Here is a 26,680-nt window from a genome sequence, read left to right as displayed (position 1 = left end):
TCTGCATCAGCTCCTGTTTCTTGACCTGCTTGAGTTCCAGTCCTGACTTCCTTTAGTGATGAACTGCAACCTGGAAGTATAAGCTCAATAAACCCTTTCCTCCCCAACTTGCTTCTTGGTCATGATGTTTGTGCAGGTATAGAAACCCTGACTAAGACAAATTGGTACCAGTGTAGTGGGATATTCCTATGACAACCTGAATGTGTTTTGGGGAGGATTGTGGAAGGACTTTGGAACTTTGAGCTAGAAAAGCTGTGGAAAGTTCTGTAGGATCTTGGAAGACAATGTTATGAACAGTGCAGAAGATGGAGGCCTGGCTTGTGAAATTTCAGAGGGAAGATTAAAGACTCTTAAAGTGGCCATGTTTTGATTGTGAAGATTCTGTGGTTTTGGTTAGCTGGGGCTGAATAATCAGCTGTAAGTAACAAGATACCAGAACCACTAAAGCAAACCTTTGTGTTACTGGGATTATTGATGCTGGTTAGCTGGAGCTAAGAAATTAGCGGTGATTAAGAAGAGACCGGCATCACTGAGATGAAATCTTCTTGGAAGTGTTTTCTGAGAGCACAGAGAGTGTGTTCCAGAGATAGCCACAGTTGTATTTTGTGCTGTGGCTGGACTTGGTACTGTGTAAGAGTCACCCAGATGGTACAGGTTTTGAAGGCATGAAGGGGTCATGAAGAGCAGCTGAGGCTCTTGGCACAGTGAGAGGCCAAGGAAGGCCATTTGTGAAGGTGCAGCCTCAGTTGCAATTGATGGCCCAGGACTTGCATAGGAGGAGAGGCTTGTCACCATGAAGAGAGCCGATGAGAGGCTATTGATGAAGCCTAATTACGGTGGAAGATAGCAGCGTTTTGGAGATGCCAGTACCATGCGATGACCACCAAGAACAGCAGCAGCAGTGGAGTACAGGCAGCTGGAGCCTAGAAGACAAGCTGTGTGCTACAAAGGGCAGAGCTGAAGAAGTGACCCAAGCCCTTGGAGGATCCCAGAAGATCATGAGTTGGATCCCAGACATTGGACATTTGGAGTTTGAGTTTTGCTTTTGGTTGTGACTGTGCCCTGATATGTTTCCCTCTTGAAGGAAGAAAGTATTTTAGTGGAGCCCACAGTTAAAAGACTTTGAACTTTTAAAAGACTTTGGATTTTAAAGATATTGGACATTTTAAGGTGATTAAACTTTTAATATGTAAAGACTGTGGGACTTTTAAAGTAATTTAGATCTTGGGGATTAATAAAAAAGTAAGGGTTGAGACTTAATAGTGATGTGTTTGTGTGTCAAGTTGACAAGGGGTCAATTGTACTGGCTAGTTTTGTGTGTCAATTTGACACAGGCTGGAGTTATCACAGAGAAAGGAGCTTCACTTGGGGAAGTGCCTCCATGAGATACAGCTGTGGGGAATTTTCTCAATTAGTGATCAAGTGGTGAGGGCCCCTTGTGGGTGGTTCCACCTTTGGGCTGGTGCTCTTGGGTTCTGTAAGAGAGCAGGCTGAGAAAGCCAGGGGAAGCAAGCCAGTAAGAAACATCCCTCCATGGCCTCTGCATCAGCTCCTGTTTCCTGACCTGCTTGAGTTCCAGTCCTGACTTCCTTTAGTGATGAACTGCAACGTGGAAGTATAAGCTCAATAAACCCTTTCCTCCCCAACTTGCTTCTTGGTTATGATGTTTGTAGAGGAATAGAAACCCTGACTAAGACACAAACACATGCACATATACATAGACACACACACACACACACACACACACACACACACACACACACACAAGAAATGTGTTGGATTAGGTTACATGGCTGACCTAGAAAGTTTAACGGTTATTGTCTACATTCTAGAGATGTTTATAGCCCATTTAGCTCACAAGGTTAGATACATCATCAGTCCCAATATGGCAATATAGGTGTGGAGAATACTAGAAAAGTATTAGTCCATGTCTGAAGTCCAAAGGCGGTGACCTCTAATGTCAGTGAAGGATGAGGGCAGCAGCACCTGGAACAACAGGGCAGATGCACACATCATTTAGAAGCAAAGGCCAGCAGACTTTTCCACACTGTGCATCTGCCGAAGGTTCTATCCAGCCTTGGGGAAAGCACATTTACCCCTCAGTAGATCCTCCCACCCCCAGGATGTATCTTCATAGTCCTGCCCAGTGTGAATATTTGAATGGCCTCAGATCCCATCAAGTTGATAAGCAAGATCACCCAACCATCAAAGGAGCATGATTGCAAATAGGTTTCAGCCACCAGTATTTACTAAATACTTTAAAATACCATTCCTAGGGCTCTATGTCAAAAATTAAACCTAAATATCCAAATGGATTACATTTAAAAGAGGTTTTTAATTTTCATATTTTTTCTCTAGGCCAGTTTTCTAATACTTATTAAAAGAACCTTTGTGTCAGAAAGAAGCTGAATTTCACTTTTAACATTATTTTATCTAGATTTTTGCCATCTTGAAGCCAGACAATTTAAATTTTTCATCTCTATTTGGATTCCTGATGATAATAAGTGCTTTCTTTGGCAGAGCACTCATCAATTTGCAAAGTACTCCATTTAAATGGTGCGATTTCATCCTCACACCAACCCCTTTGCATAAGGACCTTAGAGCAAAATATTTAGTATTCTGATTTTTGAGGATAGGAAGACTCTGTGAGAGGTTGTGGCCTAGGCACAGTTTTTATTTACAATTCAAATGAAAAACTGAAATGTGGCTCCCTTCCGAGATAAGAACATATGCAGTGCCACTCATGTGGTTTAGCAATGCCCACATTCCTTACCAGAGGAAGACAGACTGCTGGCATGTGCCCTCTCCTTCAAGGCAGAGAGGAGCAGGGAGTGGTGTGGCTGATGGGCGGGGCTGTAGTCCCTAGTGTCTGTCCCAGGTATGCAGTCTTCCCCACTCTGGTCTGCATTTTGGGCTCCGCACTCTGCAGAGCTGCCTTTCCCTCCGGCATCTGTTGTGTCGCTCCTTCCTGCCCTCCCACAGCTGACAGGGATTGGTTTTCACGTGGAATGTAAGAACAGACAATGGAATCCTCACTCTTACTGGAGCCTACCCAACTATGGCTTTCAATGTCTCCTTGAGAGACATACAATAAACTTTATTGTTTCTTACAACGTTTGGTAAGAGGTATCTGGTTCATAGCATATTGTTGGCTCAGTTGGATGGAAGCCAGGGTGATCCTGATCTGAACTAATAAGGGTGAGCGAGTACATTAACAACCCAAGCTTGTCAGCTCGCCAGTGAGAGAGGAAACACTGGAGAGGAGTTCTCTATCTGTGACTTGTGTGCTCTTGTGTAATTGTTTCCCAGTGCTGCGGTGAAAGTCCAGTGGTTTGGACACGGCAGCCAATCACTCTCTTTCTGAGCTGAGTCCTAGCCCCTGGCACTTCTTCTTATTTATCCTTTTTGTTTCTTTGCATGTAATGTCTAATATGTACCATTAAAAACCAGTGCTATTCACCACAAACTCTTTCTAAACCATGCATTCTTATGTGAGTGCATGCACACATACACACCACATGAACACACACTTGCATACAAAGACATGCACATATACCACATACATGTACACAGTCATGAACAAATATACACACAGCACACACATATACACACAGATATGCATCAGCCACATATACATCTATATAAAAACAAGCACATACTCTAAAATACACACATGCATAAGTAAACACATTGGGTATACACAAATACACACCATTCCAGGCAGACAAACACACACATACACACACAATTCCTTCCAAATACATAAATGCATTTCTCCATGTATACATATACACAAGCACAGGTACATACTTTGACATACACTCATGGACAAACACATATACACAAACATATTTACACATAAACACATGTGTCCAGTCTAGTCAGATATATTCATACTTATAATCTTATATATATACATATATATATATATATATATATGTATACCCTACACATATGCACACATACAAATACAAGCACAGACAAATTCACAAACTTAGGCACACACACAAACACACACACCCTACATATAAACACATAAACAAACATAGGCACATACATGCATGTGTATACATGTACTGCATACATTCATATTACACACGTATAAACACATGTATCCATGCACATATATGTACACTCTCTTTCTCACACACATATACATATACATGCACACATGCAGAAGCACATACATATGTATGCACATAGACATACATATATGTATATATATGTGTGTGTATACACACACATGCACAAATATAAACACACATACATACACACAAGCACACACACCAAGAAGTAGAATACATAACAGTGCCCAGAGGCTTTCCTTCCTGTAGGATAAGAAACTTTTCTTAATTTTTTTGCCTTGTAATTGCAAATCTCAAGATAAATTTTAATCACTACATGTCAAGTCAATTTGATGTGGATAAGGAGTCTATTTTTTACAATCTGTCTTTGAATATTCCAAAATAATATCTGTAATTAATTGCTGGCACCTGTGGAATCCATCTGCAAATATCTCTGGATTGTGAGCTGTAAGGAGCTGACTGCAGTCAGCTAGTCCTGGTGCAGCCGCAGAAGCAGACATCTTGAATATGCAAAGCCATGAGAACTCATACATCAAAGTCACATGCCAGGTGCTCCTCTCAAATTAAGTTTTTGTTAGTGGACAGTTTATCCAGTTTTACTTTCCAACAAATCAAAATGCACTTTGTGATAACTGTACCACAAGGAAAAAAGCTTTCCCGCAGTCCAGTTAGATTTTTAGGTATTAGTATACTGCAGGGTTTTTTTGGTGAAGATGTGTTTTTAAATACAGGCAGCATCTTTCTAAATGCATTTTACGTTGGCATCCAGTCTGGCATCCCACCTGAAAGACAATCTAGACAGAGAAAGGGGCACAGGGATATTTGTCAACTTTTTTGTTGAGGAAGGACCACATGTCCCAGGAATTAGGGCTTGATGAATGTATGCTAATTGCACACCTACTAATTCAGAGTGAGTTGATTGCTTTTCTAACAGTCATTCCAGGGCATCCCAGGTGTCCTTAGAAACAGATCCATGCTTCCATTCAGCGAGCGTCCTTCAGGTTGATGGAGAGAAGCTGAGTGTGCCATTTAGACCATTTGGTTTTTTTTTTTTTTTTTTTTTCACTATGCTGTTTGGAATTTCTGAAATGTTGAATGTCATCAAAAACATTGTCAGAGGGAAAACAAATAAACAAAAAGCAGAAAACAAGACATATATTAAATTCTTATTTTGAATTTTATTGTATTTATTACCCTTTTTAATAACATAGCTCAAAACTTTTAACTAATTAACCAATTAATTAATTAACTAATTTTTAGGCAAGGTGTCTCAATGTGGCTTCAGCTGTCCTGGAGCTCATAAAGATCTGCCCTCCTTTGCCTCTTGGGGGATGGGATTAAAGACTCTATCCCTTTTTCAACTCTATCCATCAATTTCTCTTTTGGGATTCTCCTAATATTAATTATTATATTTTGGTGTGTACTTTTATAGATGTCTTATACTTTAATGGATTCACCCACACCATATATGCATGTGCTTACATGCATCTATATGTAATTTACATATATGAGTTGTATGATCATACAATCAGCCTATTATACAATATGTCCTAAGTGGATATTATGAAATTAGTTTGTACCATTATCCCATTTACATAAATGAAAAAAATAGTATCATACTCATTTGATCTAGATGGTTGTTAAATTTACTTTTGTAGGTGATACAAAAATTGCAGACATTAATGTAGAACAAGACAGTATTTTCATAGATAGAGACTTTGGGTAAGTCTGAAATCAGGACAAGCATAGCTCAAGTACTTACTTTTTTGTGATGCAAAGCTTTCAAACTTGCCTTTTCAAGCGTTTTTTGGGAAGTCCACTGTGTAGTCACCGTGTTAAGCACCGGGGTGAGAAAAGTTGTTCCTGTTCCTGTGGATCAAACTTTTTGTGCTCTCTCTCTCTCTCTCTCTCTCTCTCTCTCTCTCTCTCTCTCTCTCTGAGTGTGTGTGTCCCTTCTCCCTTTCTGCCTCTCTGTCTCTCAGTCTGTCTCTGTCTCTATTTCTCCCTCCCTCTCTCTCTCTCTCTTACACTCTCTCGCTCTCTCTCTCTCTCTCTCTCTGTGCCCTCTCTCAATAGCTTTGCAGTGGCTGCATCATGGGCTTCAAGCCCTTATCTTTTCTGTATTGCTTCTGTGGGGGCAGACATGGGTCCTATCCAGCCTCCGTTGATACAGGCATGGGCCTCATCCAGCCTTCATGGAGAGAAGTGTGACTCTCATTTGTTATCAGAAACACTGGACAGGAGCCGTCTGCACACACATGACATCCTAGCACCTTATTCATAGCTACAGCAAACCACAAATCTACACTCTTTGTGCTCTCAGCAATTTTTACACTTTAAAGCCAGAACTAAAGCATCTACTCGACATGAGCCCAAAACAAGATGTTTACGGAATGGTGGCTCAGAGTGGAATAGCAAGGAATAGCTTAATCCTAAGTCTTTGATGTAGTCTTTGGTGAGGTCTTCTGTGTCTGGTCCAACTGTATCAACTGCCACCATGGTTCTGACTCATTCCTGCTCTGGAGTCAGTTAACCATTGTTCTACTTCACATACAATACTCATTTAGGAAATCGATGTTTCTATACTTAGCCTATACTTTTCTGAGAAAACCAGGTAGTGGAAATAGAAAATATGAGAAAGAAATTTAATTATAGATGTGTAATAAATCTGGTTATTCTCACAGGATTGTAGATATTAAAAGATCTATTAAGTTTCAAATTTACTTTTTATTTTGCTCAGTTTTATTAGACTGAGGTGGTTGAAGGTTAATATGCATAAGAGGTAGACTGAAGAGAAACATTACATCTTAAAGATGATGGGTAGGAGTCAATATGTGTTCAGAACTTTATTTTGGCTCATGACCTCCACAAAGAGAACAAATAGAATGGAGGAAGTAGTTTGGTAGGAAGAGAGAGCACTTGTTCAATAAAGCACTAAACCCTGTCTTTTTTTCTATATTCTTTGTTTACATTTCACAAGCTTTCCCCTTTCCCAGTCCCCCCCCCCAATATGTCCCATAAGTCCTCTTCATAAGAAAATAAGCAATTGCATATTTTACATGTCCCATTGAGATGTGAATCTCTATCAAACCACACCCTCACCTTCTAGAGAAGGGAGGAGTCACAGAAGATTCATAATTCAGTAAGACCATGGCCCAACCTCTTTCTTTGGGAGAAGAAGAAATGAGCTTGAAGAACGTTCCTAATTATTCCCATCTATAAATATATGAGAGATTTTGCCTGACATTTAGATAAAGACAGTTAGCTACCAGTCAAGAGGAGGTAGTTACATCCCAATACTGGTAGCATGGAGTTTGGGATACACATGCTCTCAAGCACTTGTATTTGAAGACTTATGCCATAGACTGAAAAAAAGTTGTGCCTGCTTTTCTGCTCAGTATCTTCACCGAACAGTTAGATTTCCTCCCATCTTTTGTAATCTCCTGTTGAACAACCTCCAATGTATTATCTTTTGGTTTAAAGGTTAATAGTGTGAGGCTTTTTTTTTTTTTTGTCTTCTATATTAAAGGAATGTTTTGTGGGATGACAGGAAACCTCTCTTCTCTCCTTCTGTATTTTCCTCTGCTGTAAAGAAAATATTTTATTCCCAAAACAAAAACACTGAAAAGAGTCTTCTGAATTTTGACTTAATGTTGAAAGCTACCAAGTGAATTCACAGCATGCAATGTTCTCTTGACAATGGATGAAGTGAAGCAGTTTTAGTCTGATTTCATAAAAATGTATACATGTATAGTTGTCTTCACAATAAATAAGAAACACCATATGTATATAAAATTACACACATTTGTGTGTGTATGTGTGTATACATATTGCTTCCCAAAACATTTGTGGTAGTTGATAATCTGATATTGTAACCTCTTATGACCCCACCAATCTGCAATACACAGCTCTAATTCAGTGACCACACAGATGGCCCTGGTTCAATTAAATTAGTCACAAAACAAAACTTACATCTGGAAACTGGGGAGGGACTGCTAGAGAAGAGGATTCGATAAGGCTGGGAGGGAGTGTTTAGAGAATGGGTGGCAGCAACAATTCCCCTGCATTATATACATGAATGAAGCTGTCGAGGAAGTAACTCAATTAAAATATTTGACACTTGCAGCCATGCATTTTCATTTTTGTACCTTTTCACCAAAGCTATACATTAACTTTTGAAAGTTGTTTTATTTATGTATTTTACACCTTGAGGATGGGAACCTCCTCTTGAACGAGAGCAGTGGTTCTTTTTTTTTTTTATTCGATATATTTTTTATTTACATTTCAAATGATTTCCCCTTTTCTAGCCCCCCACTCCCCGAAAGTCCTGTAAGCCCCCTTCTCTTCCCCTGTCCTCCCACCCACCCCTTCCCACTTCCCCGTTCTGGTTTTGCCCGAACACTGCTTCATTGAGTCTTTCCAGAACCAGGGGCCACTCCTCTGTTCTTGTACCTCATTTGATGTGTAGATTATGTTTTGGGTATTCCAGTTTTCTAGGTTAATATCCACTTATTAGTGAGTGCATACCATGATTCACCTTTTGAGTCTGGGTTACCTCACTTAGTATGATGTTCTCTAGCTCCAAGAGAGCAGTGGTTCTTAACCTTCCTAATGTTGTGATCCTTTAATATAGCTCCTCATGTTGTGGTGATACTCATCCATAAAAATATTTTTTTTTCTGAGACAGGGTTTCTCTGTGTAGCCCTGGCAGGCCTGGAACTCACGTTGTAGACCAGACTGGCCTCGAACTCAGAAATCTGCCTGCCTTTGCCTCCCAAGTGCTGGGATCAAAGGTGTGCGCCACCACCACCCAGCCATAAAAATATTTCATTGCTACTTCATAACTGAAAGTTTGTTACTGTTATGAATTACTATACACATTTCCATGTTTTCTGGTATTCTTAGGCAATCACTGTAGAAATGTCCTTTAATTTCCAAAGGGGTTGTGACATATGGGTTAAGAATCACCTGACTAGAAGTTCTGTCTGTCTTCTGATGCTAATTTTTAGTACAGTCCTGTGATTTAGTGATACATTTTTAGGTATTTTGTGTTTGTGTATATGGAGAGATTAGCATTTGTGTTTGAAAATATCTTCACGAATTATGACGCCACACTCCTTAGGTCTTCAGATTATAAGTTGTCTCAGCACTTAGGAAACGTAATAAAATTGGTATCATTTTCTCCCTCATTGCCCAGCCTTCTCCCTCGGCTTAGAGTCTGCCACCAGCAGTTATTATATTCCTTTTTAGTATTTCTTTCTATCTAGTTTTATATACCTTCTGGCTATTCATCAATCATCTTCATTTTAATCATTCTAAGTAAATTAGAATATCAACCCACTCTGTTCTCAAGTTCACAGCACACACATCATTAACTATATTTTTTCCCACTAAAACTGAGCATAGGTCATATGCATATAAATTTGGTGTCTATTGACTGACTTCATATACACCTGCACCTCCAGAATGCAACCTCTGTGGGATATGAGATATACCTCTTCACCACACAGCTTCTCATGAATCTGTTGGTAAATCTTAACTTTCATGGGCCACAGGCAATCGCTCTTTAGTCTTTCAGTCCTGCATAACTTTTATTGTTCTAAAACTCGTACAGAGGATGTGACACAGCCACCTTCTAGAGCAGGTCTCTGTACTTTGTGGGAAGCAAGTTCATCTATGATATTGAAAGCGTCCACATTTCATGGTGTCTATATATTATGATTTTATTTACTTTCTAGGAACACATTTTCTTGTTCATGCATTCTTACACTGATTGACAATCATGTAATTTCCAGTTTTGTTTCTGTTATAAACAAAGTCACTATGAAAATGGTTACATAAGTTTTTCCACACAAAGCATTAACTCTATCCTTTCCTAGTATTATATTCAAAACTTCCCAAAGTTTGTGCAGTGCTGGCCCTAGCAATATTATATGGAAAAGCAGGGATTGGGGAAGGGTTTGAGAGCAGCAGGAGTTCCTTGCCTCAGGTGAGCAATAACTTGGTAACATAGGGTCTTGGGCTATCAACAGCTGCCAAAGTCAGGGCCAGTGCCTTCTAGGTCCTTTCTCCCTCAAAGTCAAATAATGAATTCTCTGCATCATGGGATGGTGAGTTGTAGAAAGATCTATTATAGGTTCAATATAGATGAGAGATTAAGAGGAAGGAGATAGTAGATTATCTCTAGCAGTATGGGCTACACCCTACCACAAGGGCAGTCTTCTAATTTTTACTGGACTAATGTAGAGAGCAAGCTGGCCAATGCAGTTGCTCAGCTGCCAGAGGCGCTCCTGTTCCACTCCACCCCAGTTTTGAGAGAGTGCCAGTCACAGACTCCTCTCCATGCTGGTTTGGAGGAGATAGCCAGTTACATGGCCCTGCAGAGCTTCCAGGCAGTTGTGCTCATTCAGACAGTGTTAAAGGACAAGAAAGAGAATGAGAACCAAGAGAAAAGCATGAGCAGAGCATACTCTTCAACATTTCTCCCCTCAGGCCGGGCCAGATCTGTCAGAAGAACCAATTATATTTCTATGTTCTGGCCAAGGGAAAGAAACAGAACTGCTCATTTTTCAGATCCTCATCAGCTTCTATCTCCTGTTCTTATCAATTGTATCCGATGCTTAAGAGTGACTGGAGCTAGAAGGGGAGGGAAGATAAGCTTAGGAGGAGGCTTGTCCTTATTTCTTTCCTACTGTTTGGATCTGACATCCTTTCTGGCAGGTGGTAGCTAACTGCAAGACTTCCCAAGTGATGAGTACTATCTGGAACCACCTATTGCTTTACGTTACTTCAAATAGTTGTGTTGCCCACCTCCTGACCTAAGCAAAGGTTGGATAAGTTGTCTTCAGTTATCTCCTCAGTAGCAGCAATGGTCCTTCTCTTTTAGAAGCATCCATAGACCTGACTTAGTCTGCCATTCTCTGAGGTCTGTGTTCTTCCATAATACTTCTGGTCTGTCCTTCAAACCATGATTGGCTCCTTGTAGTTTTGGCTTGTATTTATTGATCTTGGTTATTTTTGTCATATGAATATATCACTATTTCAGAACAGATCACAATTATATTTCATCTACTGTAAATATTTGGGCATAAAACAGAAAACCCACTCTATGTTATTGTGGAATAATTCTTTTATAGTAGCCAAATGAGAACTCATTAATCAAAGCTGAGATGCTCTTTAAAAAACTGAGATTTCATAATCTATGAAGAATCAATGATTTAGGAAAATACCACGTATAAAATAAAAAAGTCACAAATAATTTAGAAAATATACATAAAGATCCTACCTGATCAGTGTACATTACAGCTTATTTTTTAAGATGTAAGAAGTAAAAGAGAAAAATATAGACAAACAGGCATTGGAACTGAACCAATATTTCATATGCAAGTAGTTTAAATGTAGGAGATTTAGATTTTATCCATTATGACAGAAATTAAAACCCTTTTGAATTCCAATTTTTCTTTCAAACAAATAAAGCATCAAAGTTTAACAAAACACATCATTACCAAGGGTATGGGAAGGTGGATGCCCTTCAGTCTGTAAAATGATGGTGTAAAATTTCCCTTCTCAAATGTGAGGAAATTCATCAATATTGAAAAATGTAAAAATGCTTTAATACTTGGATTCAGTGGCTCTTAACTTACAATTTCCTCTACAGACAAACATTGCAGACACTAACATGACAAATGAGTTCTCTGGTCCTTGCATCCTGTTGTTATCAAAAATAAGGATTGATTGGGAATGATAAGTTATAGTATCTACAATTCACACAAAGTAATGACCTCCATGAAATATTAATGGAATACAGTACATATTTGTATCAAGCCTATTGCGTTTGTGTTTCTATAATATTTCTATAATATTTGGGGCCAACTTTGTCCACTGAGAGCCCAGAAAACAGGGGTTGAATCTCTTGGTAATTAAAGCTTTCCACTTTCAGGGAATGAAAACACAATAGATTTTGAAATAATTCTGTGACCTTAGTCAGTCATATTAGCCTCACACGCATGGAATATTCCAGATTTCTCACATTGCAAAATGTAAACACTCTATGTTTGCTTCTTTGCCACTCTTTCTAACTAATAGGGACCTTAACACCCCCTCCCACATGTGAGTTGTAGGTCAATCTTCAGGGTTTGCTCTTAAGGGCCATGACAAGTTTTTCATGAAAAGACTCAATTTTGCTTCCATATTAAACATAGAACCCAGTCGGGCAGTGGTAGCGCATGCCTTTAATCCAAGTACTTGGGAGGCAGGCGAATTTTTGAGTTCGAGGCCAGACTGGTTTACAGAGTGAGTTCCAGGACAGCCAGGACTACACAGAGAAACTCTGTCTCGGAAAAAAAAAAAAAAAAAGTAGAAGCCTTAGCTATGATCCAAGCCTTTGAGCTCAAGGCTTCTACAATGAGTTAATAATGTCCATCTGTGTGTTTGCCTCTGTCTTCGTCTCTGTCTTTTTCTCTGTATCTCCGTCTCTGTCTTTGACTCTTTGACTCTCTTTATCTGTCTTTGTCTCTGTCTCTCTGTCTCTGTCTCTATCTCCGTGTCTCTCTGTCTCTGTCTCTCTGTGTCTCTCTCTCTCTGTGTGTGTCTCTCTCTCTCTCTGTCTCTCTCTCTCTCTCTCTCACACACACACACACACACACACACACACACACACACGCACGCACACACACACACACACAAATATTCATACACAAACACAACCCTTTGGCTTGTTGATGTGTTTTCAGTTTAAAATGTGAGTTTGAAGTACTCTAGCACTAAGATCTAATAGGGTTCACATTCCTGGTTGCTATAAGATTTGGGGACTTAACACAGTCCCCACTTAACTCTCATTTTCTTTCTTTTTCTTTTTTCTTTTTTTTCTTTTTTTATTTTATTCGATATATTTTTTATTTACATTTCAAATGATTTCCCCTTTTCTGGTCCCCCACTCCCCAAAAGTCACATAAGCCCCCTTCCCTCCCCCTGTTCTCCCATCCACCCCTTCCCACTTCCCTGTTCTGGTTTTGCCTTATACTACTACACTGAGTCTTCCCAGAACCAGGGGCCACTCCTCCATTCTTCTTGTACCTCATTTGATGTGTGGATTATGTTTTGGGTATTCCAGTTTTCCAGGCTAATATCCACTTATTAGTGAGTTCATACCATGATTGATCTTTTGAGACTGGGTTACCTCACTTAGTATGATGTTCTTCAGCTCCATCCATTTGCCTAAGAATTTCATGAATTCATTGTTTTTAATGGCTGAATAGTACTCCACTGTGTATATACACCACATGTTTTGCATCCATTCTTCTGTTGAGGGATACCTGGGTTCTTTCCAGCATATGGCTATTATAAATGGGATTGCTATGAAAATAGTGGAGCATATATCCTTATTACATGCTGGAGAATCCTCTGGGTATATGCCCAGGAGTGGTATAGCAGGATCCTTCGGAAGTGATGTGCCCAGTTTTCTGAGAAACCGCCAGACTGATTTCCAGAGTGGTTGTACTAATTTGCAACCCCACCAGCTGTGGAGGAGTGTTCCTCTTTCTCCACATCCTTGCCAATACCTGCTGTCTCCTGAGTTTTTAATCTTAGCCATTCTGACTGGTGTAAGGTGAAATCTCAGGGTTGTTTCGATTTGCATTTCCCTGATGACTAATGAAGTTGAGCATTTTTTAAGATGTTTCTCCGCCATCCGAAGTTCTTCAGGTGAGAATTCTTTGTTTAACTCTGTGCCCCAGTCTGTATTTTTTGAGTTCGAGGCGAGCCTGGTCTACAGAGTGAGTTTTAGGACAGCCAGGACTACACAGAGAAACTCTGTCTCAGAAAAAAAAAATGTAGAACCCTTAGCTACTATCCAAGGCTTTGAGCTCAAGGCTTCTGCAATGAATTAATAATGTCTATCTGTGTGTTTGCCTCTGTCTTTGTCTCTGTCTTTTTCTCTGTATCTCCGTCTCTGTCTTTGTCTCTCTGACTCTCTTTATCTGTCTTTGTCTCTGTCTCTCTGTCTCTGTCTCTATCTCCATCTCCCTCTCTTTGTCTCTCTGTCTCTCTGTTTCTTTGTCTCTGTCTCTGTCTCTCTCTCTCACACACACACACACACAAATATTCACACACAAATACAACCTTTTGGCTTGTTGATGTATTTCCAGTTTAAAATGTGAGTTTGAAGTACTCTAGCACTAAGATCTAATAGGTTTCACATTCCTGGTTGCTCTAAGATTTGGGGACTTAACACAGTCCCCACTTAACTCTAATTTTCTTTTCAGCTTAAGCAATGCACATTCTAGCTTCGGGAAGAGGCAGGTGATTGCCGATGTCTTGGCTCTCGCTGGTGCAGCAGCGCTCTCTGTACCACTGCATGATCCCAGCAGATGCTGGCTCTCTTTATATCACCTACATGACACCAGGACTCCCCAAGGCTCTGCTCATGCTTCGTTCAGTCTGGTCGTTAATGCAATTGTCATTATTAACTTTTATAATTTTTCATATGGTTAAGGTTTGCCTAGTTTACAGCAAAGTGATTTCTAGTCAACACTTGAGGGATAAAACTGAGTAATAGATCCAAGTTTTTCTTCCAACTAAACACGGAAGAGAAAGTAAACCGTTGGATTCCTGATTTCTTATACTATAAAAATTTTCACTCAAAGCAATTTATTATTCTCCATTCTGGTCTCTCTGTTTTAAGAAAATGTGAGAAAACTATAGAAATATCATGTAATGGATTACTATTTGTGAAATACAAATATTTAACATTTCTTAATTATAGATGCCCACTGGATACATTAGCTATTATTTAATATTATTTAAAAATTTAATAAATTATTTGTCCCTCATAATGATAAATGGTATATAATTAAGTATGCACATAAAAGTTTATAAAATGGTTTTATAATCTTTAGCATTTTGCACTTAGAGTGAACTTAGCAGATGCTTTAATTGCTCAGATTCTAAGTATTTTGACCCTATGACACCAACTGTACTTTGTATTCTACGCAGTTATCTGAATGTCTACTTATCTTGAAGAAAATGTCTTAAAGATAATATTTTTCAAAATGCTAGGCTAATAAATTCTCAGGTTTGAAGACTGTATTTTCAACTGTATTTAAATTTAATAAGTTATATTGTCCCCTTTCATATTGCCATAACAAAATACCAAACAAAACAATGTAAAGAAGCAGATTTCCCACTCCCAACAGTTGGCTTGTGGTTTGAGAATGCAGTTCATCATTGCAGGAAAGGTCTGACAACAGATACCCCATGATATAATCAAAGAGATAATGCTGGTGCTAAATTGATTTTCTCCTGGTTTTATTTAGTCTGAGACCCCAGTCCATAAAGTGGTATCACCCACTTATAGAGTGCATCTCCTCACCTCAATTTAACCACTCTTGAAATATCCTCAAAAACACACCCAGAGGAGATGTCTCCGAGGGATAGCAAATCCAGTCAAGTTTAACCCAGCGTGGTTCTTTACACAAGACAGGAGCTTGGAAGAGTAGCCAATGGCTATAAGGTTGAAGAGTTGATGCAAATCATAGATTATAATGACCATGATGAGACACCCAGAACAATCTGCTCCTGGAGAGAGTCCTTGCTCTGCTCTTATAGTATTGAGTTCACTGGTCATTTTAGAAATTTCCTTCCTGTGCCCTTTGACTAACAGTGATTATCTGTGTGTATTAAACATCTTACACTGTATGTTATTTATTTATCTGATATTAAACACAATCATTATTGTCATCATCATGACAATCCTCATGTCACATCTTCAAAGAATCTTTGCATGCCAAGAGCAGTTCCATCATATGGTGTCGTATCCCTTCCAAATTAATTAAAGAGGTCACATCTTTCCTATCCAAATCCTTCAAAGAAAGACACAAGGCAGGATAAAAGATATTTTGTTTAGTGAAATGATTGGTAAATAATAAAGGACAATGGATATCGGAATTATGACTCCATAGACAAAGGTCATAGCCATTGTAGTATACAGTGTGGCTGATTACCTTCTTCACTGGCCCCATGAGCATCTTTGTTAAAAGTTTTGCTTAGCTAAACATGTACTAAGAACATCAGGGGTATTGTTATCTTTATCAGGATTTTGAAAGGTGTCATGTGAAAACAGTCACAGTCAACTTCTCATAAGAGAGTTGATATTGAAGAGAAAGAATGTGCATCAGGATAGTCTGCTGGTTCAAGAAAGAATATAAGATGTGAGCTTGGAAGACACCTTAGAGTGCTCTTAGGTGGGAGACTTGGTGTAAGTTCTCAGCTACCTTGAAATGACACCCAGGACAAACCTGGCTCTTTCATAGTAACCTTAGCTGTAATTATTCTATACTTTATCTTCTTGGTTAGAATGTATCTCCTCTAGAATATATATATATATATATATATATATATATATATATATATATATATATTGCACCATTAAAATTTATAGGAATGTTTCCTTGTCAAATGTTAATAGGAAAGAGTAAGAAAGACTGTAATGACAACTTCAGAGACAGGCATTCTGGACATGTTTACAAAACATTCAAACAGAATAAGAGGAAATGGGTTTGAGGGCTTAAGAAATTCTACACGGTGTGCAGTGTGTGCATACAAGAGTTCAGTGAGATACTTCCCAGAGGTCCATCACTCCTATGAAACCTTAATGAGTTACCCCACCTTCTAATACATTCTAAAGTTCTCACTCTGTTGGATCCTTACTACCAGTCTTGAAATAACATCATTTTTATATTCTAAAACTAAGCAAACCCAGAAGTTGACCCTGATTCCCACTCCAACTCTGTGCACCCAACTACTGGAAGACATTTCGATCCAAGTTCTTCAAAGACCATTTGCTGTTGTTTTTTGATAGTGTCCATTCTTGTCTATGCCTGTTGTGATTCCAATTTCACCCAACTTTAAAATATTTTTTTTAAATTTGACTAATCAATTTATTTCCCAGTAGTCATAAAGAGATCAAGTGTGATGAAATACATAACTGAATTACACTTTGACTTAAATGACTTTTCTTTGCTCATGTGTCATGTGATGAGAGATGTTCTTCTGGGAGTATCTTCATGGTGTGTCACTCTCCACATTTTCTAGATACCTCACACACTCATCTTCATGGTCACTGTACATAGTGTGCTTTACATCATTCACGAGCAATATGTAGAATTTAGATCAGAATCTGGGCTTGGAATATAGTGCCTCAAAGTAAACTCAAGAATGGAATTAACACTTCAGTTTTTCAAAAATCAAGTCAATATCACATCTTTTTCAATCAACTGTTTCCATTATAATAGTGCCTAGACTGCAAATATTTCCATAAGTTTTGTATAATTATCTGATCAATTGTTATAATTATATGATGATGGCAAATTAAAATAATTTTTATTACTTATGATACATTTATGGCAGATGTACCATTTTTAAGACACAAAGCTCATTGGCAAAGAATTTAAAGTGATGTGAGAGGCTGGAGAGATATCTCAGTAGTTAGGGTCACTTGTTGCTCTTGCAGAGAGCCCAAGTTCAGTTTCTAGTAGCCACACAGTAGCTAATGACCATTCCTAACTCCAGTTCCAGAGGATCTGATGCTTTCTTTCAAACTTCTTGGGCTCCAGGCATGCATATAACACTCATATAAACAAAGTAAAATGCAATTTAAAAATGCTATGTGGTATAGATCAGTTAAACATTTGAGGTCTTGCTCATGTCCACAAAAGACAAAAAAGCAGAAGAGGGATTTTTGCAGGCAGGAGTGTAGATAAGAGTATAATATATGCGATGCGTTTTTGATTAAAGAATTACATTCATAGGAAATTGAAAAAGAATAAATAAAAACGATTCTGCCACTTCTTCAACTCTTTCAATGTATGTATAACTACTACAAGTATATATTTCCAAAGTGAATTAGCTTCATAGTAGGGAATCACATTGAGAAAATGATCAAAAGATTCCCATGTCAAGCCAAGGTCATATTCTGTTTTATTTTATATGCCCAATGGCTATTACTTTATTAGATAAAATTAAAATTACAGCCTTGAGAAATAAATATAGGGTAGCCTTGGTCCCAGACCCTAGAGTGGAGCTTTAAATCCTTATAACTCCCAGAAGACTCATTGCTAGCTTATACCATCTTAGACCACACTGGGTATTTTATTCTGAAGATGTAGTGCATGGAACAGCTGATAGCTCATGATTGCAGTGACGTTTAGAACAGGACATGCTGTGTCCTCTTGGGGGTAGGGCCTGACAAGTGGATGTAGAGTCTTGCAATTAGACAGTGGTTGCTAGTTCTATATGATTTGATATCAGTGTAGACACTGCAAAATGAATATTCTGCAGCCTGTCCTCCACACTGGTAGTGATTCAATTATGGATATGTAAGAAGGTCCCAATAGAAACTTTAGATAATGAGACCTACTTGAGATTCCATATTGGTGATTTTTTGTGTGTGTGTATATACCTCACCATACATCAATATCTGAAAGATAAAAATCTTCCAAAGTCAGAGACCCTCTATGCTTGAGTGGCCCTACAAGGTCCTACTCTAAAAGTGTTCATTGATTTTTTCTGACTCAAATCCTGTGCTGAAAGAATGGGTCCATATGTGAAGTACTTTCCAGAGTTTTAAGTGTCTTTCTGGTAAACTGTCAAAAATGAGGTTGCCAAAGTACACTGCTGCCTTTGTAGATAGTGAACAGTCAGTGAGAATGTCCCTGTGGACCACTGATAATATACATGATTTCAGAGACTCGGGAAGGATAGTTTGGAAGCCTGCACCTTTAATCTCCTGAGGGTAACTAAGTCTCAGAAAGATGTCCATCCAGTATTGAGATGATAAATCTCAATGTTCCTTGTCAGTTCAAATGGCAGAGTTGAAAACATAAGCTTTCATTCCTCAAAATTAATCTGACTACAACTTTCAAATCTTACAGGGAAAAGAAAAAAATCTGGTTGATTGAATCATAGAAGACTCAGAGTCAAACTGTACAATCTTGTCATAAAAATACCAAAGTTCAAAATGGTGTTGGTCTCAATAATGGTAAAAATGCATTTGCTAAAATTCAGAAGTCACCTGGGATAAAAATAAAAATACTCAATAAACTGGGAAAGGAAAAAAATATTTCCCTCAAGCAAATGCATTTAACATAGAAAACTCAGAATTCTATTGAAATATGGATCCGTGTTCCCCTAGAGTTAGGACTTTGCATGGTTATTGATGGTTATAACTTTCATTTAACATTGAGCTGACAGTTATTGCAAACAGAATAGGAAGGAAAATTGAGAAAACATTGTAATGCACCTACCAAATGCACTCAATGCCATACATTTATGAAGGACACAAAAGTAAAGCCAAAATATTCATGGACTAAAGACTGAATAAGACTACGCCGCCTTGATGTTGGGATGAATACAAAACACATAGGGACTAGGCTTAGATGCTGGCCCAAAGTTAGCTCATGTTACTCTTTGTAAGACTTCAGAAAACTGTAGATTATTCTATAGCTTCATAGTTCTACTTGAAGGTGTTTACCATCTAGTAATGAGAACAGAATTTATAAAAGTCTACACATGGATTTCCTGAAGAGCTTTGGTCCTTGTATTTTAAAGTGAAAAAACAGTTGACATTGCTACCCTCCTTAAACTACAGTGTCCCACAGTCACAAGTCCTGTGGAAAAGGAACTTCTTACCTGTGTCAGCAATGCCTGGAAACAGATGAACCACAAAAAAAATTTTCACAGAAGATATTTAAACATGGATTACTTGTTTGCCTTCACAGAACTTAAAATTCATGTTGCTTAAATTAAAGAGATTTGGGATTATATGAAAGTCATATAGATGTCTTGTGTGACAGTCACATGAGTCAAGTCAGATCCCCCCAATGTCCACTTCAATAATCAGGAATTTTAGTACATCATATGTACATGACTTTAAATGTTTAAATCTTTTACCACACTCATTTTACCATACTCTGTGTATGGGGGTGTGTATGCATGTGTGTGTATGTGCACATGTGTGCCATGGTATATAGTGGAGGTCAGAGGACACCTTGTTGAACTGGGGATTAAAGTCATGTCCTCAAGTATGGCAGTGAGTTCTCTTATCCATGGAGTCAGTCTTCTGAGCCTTAAATATTTTAAAGATAGATACTTCAAAGCCAAAGTCATGAATTATTGGTTATTATCTGAATAAGCCTGTGAGTTAATGAGAATAAGATAGGTACTTAAGTTGAAAAAAAATAAAATTGAGATATAGCTACCAAATTTCAATATTCACCCAAGAAGTGTTAGTCTGAAACATTTCAAGTTCATGCTTTTATCAGTCAGCTTTTTAATGTCAGGTATTGGTGTACAAATGTACAGAGCAAGAAGAGAAAAATAGATAAATATCCCTATTTAGGACCTCGGCACATGGCTGCCTAGCACTTTATACACACCAAAGACTTAACTTTGTATGTTCTTCATGCACCGAGTTTCTACAAATGTGCCTAGCACTGTCTAATGAGTGAGAGATCACTTTGTACTCTTTGACAAAACCACTTGTCTCAACAGTTATGAACAGTGGCTACTAATGACAGTTAGCCAATTATGTTGAATTCTTATAGAGCAACAGGACATAGCTCAGCCAGTTTAGAATCCATGCATTGCTACCTGCTCATTAAAACTGAACTCACTCATCCATTCCTGTATAATTTACTTTTTTTGACAAAGTAAAGAACATTTAGTTGATTTGTCGAGAACTCTCTGCTAGATTTGCGTGAGAGAGACAAATGCAGTGGGATGAAGCTTAGCCCTGGGAGGATGCTTAACGGCCTGTTCTCCCTCAGTCTGCCTCAGGGAGGCATGCCATCCACACTACTGACCTGTCAGCACTGTTGACTACAGATGCATTTAGAGTCCATGAACTGAGAAACAAACAAGAACACACTAAATATTTAACAGAAGAAAATACAAACATTGGAAGAGGGGCTGAGTGGAAGGTCGGTCAGGAGACTGCTTGCCTTGTAATCCTAAGACCTTGAGTTCAATCCTTTAAAGCATACTTTGATGCCAGCATTTGGGAGGCAGATAAGTTGATAATAGTAAGGGTAGTGAACATGGATAACACACACACACACACACACACACACACACACACACACTCATAACTCACACTGCAAACAGCATTTGGGACACAGATAAGTTGATAACAGTAAGGGTAGTTAGCATGGATAACACCTATATACACACAAACACACACTTGGAACTGCAAAGGGAGCAACCATCAGGACCCAGAGAGGAAGTGATTTGTAAGTCTTCCATACAAGTGCACCTCACTGCTGGAGTCGAGAGGACAGCCTTTGTCCTTTTCATTTTTGTTCAGCAAAGGGACAATGTGGAGGAAAACACTGCAAAACAGTCTCCTTTCCCTACATGAAAGATCCATGGACGGTGCAGGAGTGTGTTCAGATACTTTGCAAACCCGGTGCATTTGTATGGTAGACTTAGGAACCGCTTCCTCTCTGGGTCCTGATGGTTGCTAGCTTTGCAGTTCCAAGTGTGTGTGTGTGTGTGTGTGTGTGTCTTTGTGTCTGTGTGTGTGTGTGTGTTCTATGTTAACTACCCTTACTGTTAACAACTTATCTCTGTCTCCGAAACTTCCTTCTCCTGCATGCATCCTCTCCCCCTCCCCCAGCCTTACTCTCCACCTCTTAGAGTCATGTCTGCTCTTATCTTCCTATTTTTTCCTTTTTTTCCTCCCCTCCCCTGACCCCTTATCCTATCTTTTTCTGGACAAACGAGAAAATTAAGTTGATCCATGTAGAACTCTCTACTAGACTTGGGTGAAGGATCCGAAGTGTTTGTCAGTAAATGGATGCTTCTCTCCCATCATCTTTCCTCAGGTGTCCCTCAGGCAGCTTCCTTCCTCTCTTATCCTAGCTCTGTACAGTGGGGGTCAGGGTCGGAGGCAGGGGCTTTCTTATTGTAAATTGGTATTATTATATTTAGATGGTTCTATTTTTGGTCTAGGAGTAAATTTCAGCTGCATTGGATCTTCTACCTGGAGGCTGGACTGTGCCCTGTACCATCTATTATTACAGGCAGGGCGGCAGACAGAGCCAATGCATTGATTAATGACTGCAGTGGAACCCATGTCCTGGGGTTTGGTACTCACTCCATGTTGCAAACTCACATCATTCATCAGCAGTGACCACGCAGACCACACAGTCTGCAGTATTTTATTTCTTAATTACATTTCAGTATTTGCAAGCTTGGATTCTAGGTCAGGAGAAATTTGAAATGTAGAGCTTTCAATGTATAGAAAATGGTCTTTGGATTGTATGTGTAATGGCACTGAGCAGCCCTGGAAGCCACATAGCACATGAAAACTTCAGGGCTTTCGGAGCATATCTCTAGATTTTCCTATGCACTGAAAATATTAACACTTAGAATATGAATTGATCATCCTTATAATGAGGTTGCTGTGTTTTCTATGCTTAAATATTGGAGTCAATTAATTTGAGTAATAATCTTAACGAAAAGTGCCTTTAAGCTTGTCACCGTATCATGAGACATCATTATTAACCTTTGAACTAATTTTCCTTGCAATCTTATTGAGTATGTGACTACTTCAAATGTTAATTTTAGTTAACTGTTTTGAGCATGCAGTGCCTTTGGGGTTATCTCTAACTTTAGATGGATAGATTTCTGTTCCTCTAATTAAAATTATTCAATTAACTCAAACCCAGTTGACTGTGAGACCAGACAACATTAAACTCCTAGTTAATAATACTAAGTAAATAAACATTAAATGGAGAATGACTGATTTCCTCCTGGACACCAGATCACTAGATGTCAAGTAGACTAAATCTTTATACTTTCTTTTCAAGTCATTAGTCATTTAAGAAAATGTGAAGTTTATTGAAGGAAACTCATTTTAAAATTAAAGAAAATGTTGAAAACATCAGGAGATATGCAAATTTATTTCCAAAGTGTTAAACTCAAATGGCATGTTTTCATCTTAACATATATTTATGTTTTATTTTTAAGAGAGTAAAATATTAACAAGCAGTGTGCACATCAAAGAAATAATTACTAGAGACATCAAAGAATTAATTATGAGGGAAAACAAAGCATGCAAGTAGACATGAGAAAATACTGATTTACATGTATTTCTACTGCTTTAGATATGTAGGATCTTAGAAAGTTTCCAAAGATATCTAATAGGAAGTATGAAGAAGATCACAGGGTTCAGATAAAGTCACTGAGAAACAGGAACATTTTCAATGACTTCCAAACACTGGAGAATTGCACAACTCTCCCACCTCTTTGGAACCACTTTCAACTTTTAAATTATAGCAAAATTGCCCATGATCAAGGGATTGCCATTGCACATTCAGTTTACTTCAATCTCCTTATTCCATGTTAAATATTTATACCACTGAGATTTGAGATCTGATAACAAAGAGTGCATGGTATGTTCTATGGCTTCCCTACCCTTGAGGCATTATTATATTTTTGGAAAGTGTGTTTTTTACATTTTAAATTAATTAAAATTAAAATTAGTTTAGTGATTCACATTGCTTTTCTAGTTCTTGGTATGTAAGGGTCCATAGTTCGCAGAAGGATGATACCCTGGACTCAAATAGCATGTAAATAGGAAGAGTATTGTATTCTGCAGAAGTCCAGGATACTGGGGTTTCCATTACCATAATAGGGAGACAACCAAGTAAACCTGCAGGACTGATTTCCACATTAGGGAAATCTGCCTTAATCTGTTGGGTCCATCTCTAGGGAAATTACTTGGGTGTGGTGGCTGGAAACTTGCTGGAAAGGTTTAAAAATTGTTACTGAGGAAGTTGTTGAGGAAGTCTGGAAACTGCTGCCATCCCATTGTCCTTGCCTCAGGCCAGGGGGCAGGGCAGCTTCTGAGGCCTAGACTTGCTGGAATTGCCCAGTTCTTGGATATGGAGATTTAGGCCTAGTCTCCTTAATTGCAATTTGAAGTCTGTCATGGAACTAGCCTATCCTTGTCAGGTAGAAATTGTGTGTGATCTTCAATGAGGAGAGACATACCATGTATTGATAAAATATAATTTTCAGTTTATTTTTATTGAATGATATGTAATAGAAAAAGAAAATTCTAAAATATTAGAATAAAAAGTATAGAGTGATAGTTGAATTTGTGGTTATTTCTACCTTCATTCATATGTATGTCACTAACAATTGGAAATCATTCCCACAACTGAAAAATCCAAACTTTCAGACATACCCAGATTTCTCCAGTATGTGTATGTGTGTTTGTGTGTATGTGTGTGTGTGTGTTTGTGTGTATGTGTGTGTATGTGTGTGTGTGTGTGTGTGTGTGTGAAAAAGAGAGAGAGACAGAGATAGAGACAGAGACAGAGAGCCACCACCCTCCCATAGCCAAGAACCACAGATCTTAATCTCTGTTGACATCCCTAGAATCTGGTTTTGGTGATGACTGTTCTCAGGCATAGATTTTCAATTACTTCATCAATTCTTGTTAAACTTTCATGCTTGCTCTGAGTATGTATTCTACATAACTCTTCGGATCCCTGAAAGTGCAAACATTTCCTTTAAACTTTGTTTTTAAAAGCTATTAAATGAAATATTCTATATTTAGAATGTTTTCATGTATTAGAAAAAGAAAATGAGAGTATTCAAACTGTCAGTGACCTCTCTCTCCCAGATCTAATATTTCATGTAAAGTACAGAAACATTCTCCATATCCTTTTAAGAATAGGATGGATCTTCAGTGCACAAATATCCATCATACAGTGGCTTATCTCTACCTACCCAGCAATCAGATACCTGCACTTTAAAACCCACTGCCACTGTTTGTCACATCACCAGTGACATGAAAGCCACTCTTCACAGATAAAATGGTTCTATCTGAAGTCAAGGTAATGTTTAGCAGATCTATCATCTTGTATATCACGTGATTGTGCCAATAGTGGTCACAATAGTCATGAATCTGAGGCAATAAGTTTTTCTTTCTTTCTTCCTTTCTTTCTTTCTTTCTTCCTTCCTTCCTTCCTTCCTTTCTTTCTTTCTTTCTTTCTTTCTTTCTTTCTTTCTTTCTTTCTTTCTTTCTTTCTTTCTTTCTTTCTTTCTTTCTTTCTTTCTTTCTTTCTTTTTTCTTCCTTCCTTCCTTCTATCCTTCCTTCCTTCCTTCTTCTTTCTTTCTTTCTTTCTTTCTTTCTTTCTTTCTTTCTTTCTTTCTTTCTTTCTTTCTTTCTTTCTTTCTTTCTTTCTTTCTTTCTTTCTTTCTTTCTTTCTTTCCTTTCCCAGCTGTTGGGATAACTTAGGTTTACTTGATAATCTATATTTGTCAGAATACAAGATGCGAATCCTTTTTCCTGGAAACATTGCAGATATCCCCAAACCAGTTATTTTTATATATTATTTCTCATGTAAAGAAAGATGCACAGCAATGAAAAGTTCAACATAAATAGTTGTAGTAAATAGATGATGTTTGATTGTGGGAGAAATTTTTTCTTAGGATTCACCGAGTGAAGTTTTTCATTTGGATGGGGAGTCAGGGCCTCTCAATATCCTAACTGATTTTATCTTGAAATGAGAGTGCTCTAATAAGAAGAATCTGTTATCTCAGAACAGGAAGCTTATTGGTGACTCTTTGTAATCTTGAGCCTTATTAGAGACATCCCAGTTGATTTGACCTTATTTTCCAACTTGGTATTACACTGCTGAGCTTCTCTTTCTTAGGAATGTGGGGCCATTTGTCCTTGTCATCTGAGAACCTAGGATAATGTAGGATGAATATAACCATGAGGAAAGAATCACATGAATTAATAATACACAAACAAATGAACAGTTGATAAGGGACTAGTTCAAATATATCTGATTCTTTCCTGGCAGACATTATTGAAATCTTGTCTCGGGAAAGATCAGTGACTCACCCAGCTCTCACACACTAAGCCTCATGCAATCCACCTTTAATAAGGGTTTTCATTAGCAGGGATATTTCAGTAATCATGTATGAATGATCTTAATAACCCTTAGTTCATCTGCTATAACAGAAAAGTATATTCAAGTGGCAGTGGACTGACCAAAGTGTAGGATTTGAATAGCTGCATTGTGTACTAGATCTCACTGCTCGTATGGGATGTGCACCTCTGAGATTCCCCTTACTGGACTTCATATTTCCATTACCCAGAAGGCCAGGAAAGTGAGTGTTGGGTTTTCTTTGTGGCCCTCATCAGGCACCTAGAATCCTTATTTGAGGTGAATCTCAAGAGGGATGGAATATGTATGAACACAGACATGCATTCACTTGCTAGTTGATCAAATGTGGCCAGTGATGAGTGCACATTGAGCACTTTGAATGAACCTGAGGGATTACAGAGGGCAAGAAACAGCTGGCTTGTTAAACCAGAGCCATAAAAGAATCTTCTTAAATACTAGGACCAAAACTCAAGGATGAAATGAAGAGACTGGATGACACAGATTTGCATTCAACATCTACAGTTCCAATTGTGCACATTAACATTCTAACAAGTTATAATGCTACATGACCATTATGGTAAATTTAGCTCATATCTTTTAATAGATATTTGATGATAGAAGTAACATTTTCT

The sequence above is a fragment of the Apodemus sylvaticus genome, chromosome 18 (genome assembly GCF_947179515.1).
Source record: "Apodemus sylvaticus chromosome 18, mApoSyl1.1, whole genome shotgun sequence".
NCBI classification, from domain to species: Eukaryota; Metazoa; Chordata; class Mammalia; order Rodentia; family Muridae; genus Apodemus; species Apodemus sylvaticus.
The sequence above is the reverse complement of the archived record's forward strand: the minus strand, read 5'-3'. Positions refer to the sequence as shown.